A 5,675-nucleotide genomic window follows, 5' to 3' on the forward strand; every position below is an offset into this window, starting at 1 on the left:
TTTTGTCATTACCACCCAATGACAAAATCCGCAATTACATAGTTGCCAGTCCAATAGTTGGTATTTTTTGAATAATTTCCTGCATCGCTGTTCTTCTTCTTTGTACTGATTCTCTTGAATTCTTGTCAGAAACGATAATTGACATTCTGCAAGAGCGCGTACTTGGAATTTTTCGAACATGTTTCAACGTACGTCTATTTCTTCCTCGTTCTCGTTTTCCAGAATTCCTGTTGCAAGTGACGAAATATTCCTCGTTTTCGATTTTATTCCGTTCTAATCGTGCGCAAGCAAAACCCAAAGGACATCCTTGCAATTAATGCGAGATATCCAAAGGAACGATGAAAAAATTAGTCGCAAAAAATTACCTAGCCGAGTAATCTGAAACCTGATGCCTGCAGCTGTGTTTTTTAAGAATGCGAAACGGTCGTGAGAAGCGTGAAGAGAACCGGACTCAACGTCTTCATCCCGTTTCGCTTCTATCGCAGTTGATGACCGGTTGCTCGTAACGGGCTTCTATCGATCCGATAATACCAATTCGAAAATTACGGGATTTAGGGAGCGATTTAACTGTGGGAAGCATATTCAGCATCGTGGATTTTGCATCTCTCGACACGCGAGCGATCCACAAGAGATTCGTTCTGCATCTTAGGCCGGACACGAAAAGAGGAGCCGCCGCGACCGTTAAAAGATAACCAGCCGAAAGTTTAATTCGGCTGCCTTTGATACTGACGAGTTAATTAAATCTTTTTTCCCAACTTAATCAACCTACGACGATAAGAATAAAAAGATCGCAATTGCGTTTCGAGTCAGCGCGTGCTAAATCGCAATTATGCAACCGCTACGTGGCTACAACGTTTTACATAAAATTCTAACAGAACTGGCAAACGATGCTGCTCACGACGAAACTTCGGTTGACAGTGAGTGACGAATGGCGCGTTCACCGCGCTGTCTATGATTGCTTAATTCGCATGCCGATGCTCGAAACCGGCTAGGGCTAGTCGGTTCGTTCTTATCGCGATCTTACTTAGTTGAATAATAATTAACCTCGCCGGCTTCCAGTTTCCTTCTTATCGTTCGAACTGTCTCGACGTCGAGTGCGCTTTGTCCACGATAAGCGTATCCGTGTTGAAAATCAACCACCGGTCCAGTACTATCGACAAAACGCAAACATCGCTCAACATCGTCCAATATACAGGGTGGTTGGTAACTGGTGGTACAAAAATATTTTTTTTTAATTTTTTTTTTAATTTTTCCATCGAGACAACGTGCAGGCATACCGAGCGAAAATTCAAAGTGGATTTTCTCGAAAACAAAGCCTCGAACGGAAAATGTTTATTCTACATTTTCGACCTCTTTTTTCGCCTAGAATCACCCCCTTTCCGTTTGTACCACTAACCACCCTGTATATTTCGTTTGGAAGATAAATCATCATTTTCGACTTTCTATTCGACTAAACTGAAATTCGCTGGAAAGAAAAGATCGTCGAGTGGCATCTTCTCTGTTTGCCCTTGAAATTTTCCATCCATTGAATTTCCATTATATAACGTTTAAATTATTGCGAGAAATCCAACCGTCCGAACAATTAAAAGTTAACCCTTTCGAATGGTTTTCAACCCTTTGTGAATATCGTGGTAGCGCATATGTCAGCGTCGGAATAGAGGCGTCGGGACGTTACAAGATGCACCGTTGGCATATAAATGCTATTAATTTAAGCAAAGGAATCCATCGGCCCGTGAAAAGACTGTGCGTGCGCAGGAATAGGAAAAAAAGGAAAATTACCTTGTGCTCGCATGCTTACGAGGTTTCGTAGGGTTGCACCCTGGGGGCTATTGTCGTCGGATTCCATAGTGGCAGGCAGCGAGCGTGCGACCATAATCTATTTAGAGGAGGGTTGCGAGGCGTACCGTTCTAGGCCCAAACTCCGCCCTAATACTTTGGGAAATAGTGAAAAGTACTAGGTGCTCCGGCAGGACGATAAATTTCGGCTCATTAAATATTCTAATATGCGCTCGCCCCTGCCAGCCATGGTCACGATATTGACTCGAAGAATTCACGTAATTCGGTAGCCAACGATGGAATTACAAATTGAAATTAAAGACAGCGGAGGGGCGTTTCCGCGTGCGAAAGTTATTGAAATTTTTGCCGCGGCTGATATTACGAAATGGCGTGAGCCTTGTGATTAAATTTCTGTTGAATCTTTTTTATATGATAATATAAATGGTAAAGATTCGCCTTCTCTGCGTTACGAATCCACCTCTTGTTTAATATCATACGTATGAAATTTATAAGAATGTTGACAATTTGGCATCTTAATTGCCGAAATAATAGTATAGGAACACTAAATTTACACTTAGAATTCATATTACGATAGTTATATATTTATTAGATAAGCGATTGCAAAGATATTCATCGATACACATTTGCGCGCATCTCGCCATTTTCTTCCATATCCGACTTAACCTATCAGTTTACGTTCGTTCGTTTTCGAGACACCGCGCGCACACATACTTGCACGCGCTGATATTCACATCGAAGTATCACTACTAACGCAGCTAACCTAACCTAGTCTAGGACATAAAATTATACATATCTCAATAAAGAAAGAGTACGTTGTAAAAGTCAAAAATAAAATTGATTTCTTCTTAGATACTTAATTATCAGATGGTTAACAGAACTCTTCCATCTACCGATCGTCCTGTTTGAACATCTGATAAAAATGAAAAAAAATGTTTTCTCGGAAAAGGAACAGTTTTAATGAGCCGTTCGTGGGGCCCGAATCCGGCGTTCTAGACGAGGGCAAACGGTTCTAGGTAAGCGGCGAGCGAGGGAAAAAAAAAGGCAACTCGATGCGTCGGATAACGTAATGCAGGAATGTCGCGCTTCTGGTTTTTTTTCGTCGCCGCTAAGTAAGAATGAAAGCGCACGGCCAACGTGTAACTATGCGAGGGAAATATGGGAGAAGGATTCGCGTTCCCGTCATTACGAACCTACTACACGATGAACGTTTTACACGTTCGTCTGTCAAAATAATTCTTTCGATCTGAAAGAATCTCCGAGGAAGAATTTTGAAAATAGTAACTGCGATTCTACGGAACCTACATCTATTTAAAATAAATGTCTCTCAAATGTGTTCTTCTTGTCTTAAATCTAAACTTTCGTAGCTAAAGTTTACGTACTCTATGCAGTAAAATATACCCGAGTACCTTTAGGGCCACGGAAAAGTCGTGTACGGACAAAAATAAACATAAACGAAAATAGAAGAAAATAAAAGCTACGTAGATATCCGGTGGAAGAGTTGGCTCGTGGTGACACGTAAAACACACAAGCTTCGATCTCGGTTCCGGCACAATTTCGTAAGCCCCACCCCGGCAACCCCTACCCTTCTATTCTAACCAGTCCCCCTTTTACCCCCGTCAGAAAATCCCATCATAGCAGTCGGGGTAGAGCGGGTCCATGGCACGTTGGGTCCACCATAGTAAATCAGGCAGTCGCAGGCGGTCCTTCTGATCCGGCCGAGCCGGGCTGCCGTAAGACGCGTCAACTTAGCCCGTCCTACTCGCGCCATCCACACGAAAGTAGTGAAATAACTCGTCTAAGTAACTCTATCTACCCCGTGGAATCGCTTATGGCTCATAAACGCCTCGTAACTTAGCCCGGTGGCACGCGCCCTTGAGAAATACTGCCTTGCACCACAGAGAGAAAAAGAGAGAGAGAGAGGGAGGGAGAGGGAGAGAGAAAGGGTAACGGTCGCAGTGTTATCTATTACCGAAACGCGCGCACAGTTCGTTCGCTTGTAGAATATGCGACAGTTTATTTTTTACCGCGTGTGACGAGTGACCGACATATTCGCGAAATCATCTTGCATGTGGTGATGCTGTATAGAACACGATTGCTGCGTTGATTCACGCAATGGGACGCATCGAAAACAGGTAATCGATGGAGATTTAGAATTTAATAATTCATTGGCTTTGTCTTCTTTGTTGTTTATTTGAAAGGAGGAAGTTGTGCGTGGAATATTTTAGAAGCGAATATATTCGTGGTCTTTTAAAGATCGTATTATTAAAAGGAAATATAGATTTATGATTTTTTGATTTATTATGGTTGTTTTCTGTGACGTCGAGTATTTCTTCTTGGGATATACAGCCACCGTAGAAATAAGGGAAATTTTCCTTTGTAAATTTTCTATCTTTACACGAATATTCTATAGTAATGCGTAAATAATCATTTATTTTTTTCTGGCGAAATTACCAAAAATTCATGCACCTCGACTAAATATTATTTTTCCACCGGTTTATGTAATCTTTACTCTCGTCGATAAATTACGCGGTCCACCAAATGTAAATGGGGTTTTTCGACACGCAGGGCACGCATCCCCCCGCTTTAATTCGCCGCGCAAATTCGCGAAAGTTCATTTACGACAGATCCGTTAAAAACACGGGATAATAGCCCGGTCGAAATGAATCATCGACGGTCGCCGAACGAACGGCTATAGAAATTAATTAAAATTAATGAAGCGTAAACGGAAGTAACGATAACATGACGGATCGACGCATTTACAAGCAACCTACTACCCCTCCCACTCCGCGATTCTCATAGTGTTAACGGCACGGCAATTTTGCGATCGTTTAATTTACCTCCATTGACAAAACATCAGCTCGCCTCTTTCGAGCGACGCCCAATGAATAAGGTTCTTCGTCCGTGTAATTTCAAAGTTAGAATTTTGTTATGTTTGAAACAACTCGCATAGTAAAATATCGAATATTAAAGTTAATACAGAAATATTTCCGATGATATATTATTAAACACACGAATGATAAAATCGTAATAGTCAGAGTATATTAAAATCATTTTAAATACCTGTACAGAGATAGTATATGTCGGTCGTAATCGTCGCTCGTTCAATGTGTTCGACTCTACGCTCGCTAGTCGACTTTACAAAGTCGTTACAATGATCGTCCTAGAGAGCGCACATTCGTCTATTCGCGTCGATCGGTGGTGTTACAGAAACTATAAACGTATCTCCGGTGTACGATTACAAGTAACTGCGACGATGTTTTGCTCGGAGTTTGTTTACCTTGAAGCCTAGCGAACCAAAACAACGTTGGCGTGATACTGTGAGTTTTTTTCTATTGGAATCTTCTGTTTACTCCGGTGCAGCTACATATTCATATTATTTACGTAGAATATTATATATTAATACGTATAATACATTAATACATATTATATTATTTGTAAATAACGCTTATACGATACTGTTGCTTTCGTTTTAACCAACGGAAGGACTGTTAATATTCTGAATGAAAAATTACGAATATTACGATTCTTTAGCGTTCTTCTTACATTTGACCCTTTGCACTCCTATGTCGAGTGTGACTCGACACCAGTTTTTATCTCAGGCCGAGTCTCGCGTTTTTTTGTGAAACGTGCGAAAGAAGAAATATATCAAGATATACACTTAAAAATTACGAAATACAAATAATAGTGTGAATAAAACTGCTACTTAAGTGAATTTCTTTCCCCCTTTATTTAGTTGAAGTAAATTTCAAATAAAACACTTCGAGTGTGACTTGACACCAGTTTTTATCTCGGGCCGAGTCTCACCTTTTTTGTGAACCGTACGAAACGAAAGCTATATTAAGATATACACTTAAAAATTACGAAATACAACAATAGTG

The 5,675-nt window shown here is 40.8% G+C and overlaps 1 protein-coding gene and 1 long non-coding RNA gene across 4 annotated transcripts in view; one reads left to right on the forward strand and one right to left on the reverse strand.

Moving 5' to 3' along the window:
* The window catches only part of LOC117151344, an 18,016-nt gene extending 13,076 nt beyond the window's left edge, over nt 1-4,940 (reverse strand). The window contains exon 1 of the long non-coding RNA XR_004461194.1: nt 4,858-4,940. This is a non-coding gene — a long non-coding RNA (uncharacterized LOC117151344). The remainder of the gene's footprint in view (nt 1-4,857) is intronic.
* LOC100747045 (homeotic protein antennapedia) overlaps nt 1-5,675 on the forward strand; it is a 247,000-nt gene that overhangs the window by 127,056 nt on the left and 114,269 nt on the right. The window contains exon 1 of one of the 3 annotated variants that reach the window (XM_003487410.4): nt 3,430-3,929. The exons of the other annotated variants lie outside the window; for them this stretch is intronic. The gene's annotated coding sequence lies outside the window, so the exon portion shown is untranslated. Of the gene's footprint in view, nt 1-3,429; nt 3,930-5,675 lie in introns of those variants that run through there. 3 annotated transcript variants of the gene reach the window in all.

The sequence above is a fragment of the Bombus impatiens genome, unplaced genomic scaffold (genome assembly GCF_000188095.3).
Source record: "Bombus impatiens unplaced genomic scaffold, BIMP_2.2 scf_0152, whole genome shotgun sequence".
In the NCBI taxonomy this organism is placed as follows: Eukaryota; Metazoa; Arthropoda; class Insecta; order Hymenoptera; family Apidae; genus Bombus; species Bombus impatiens.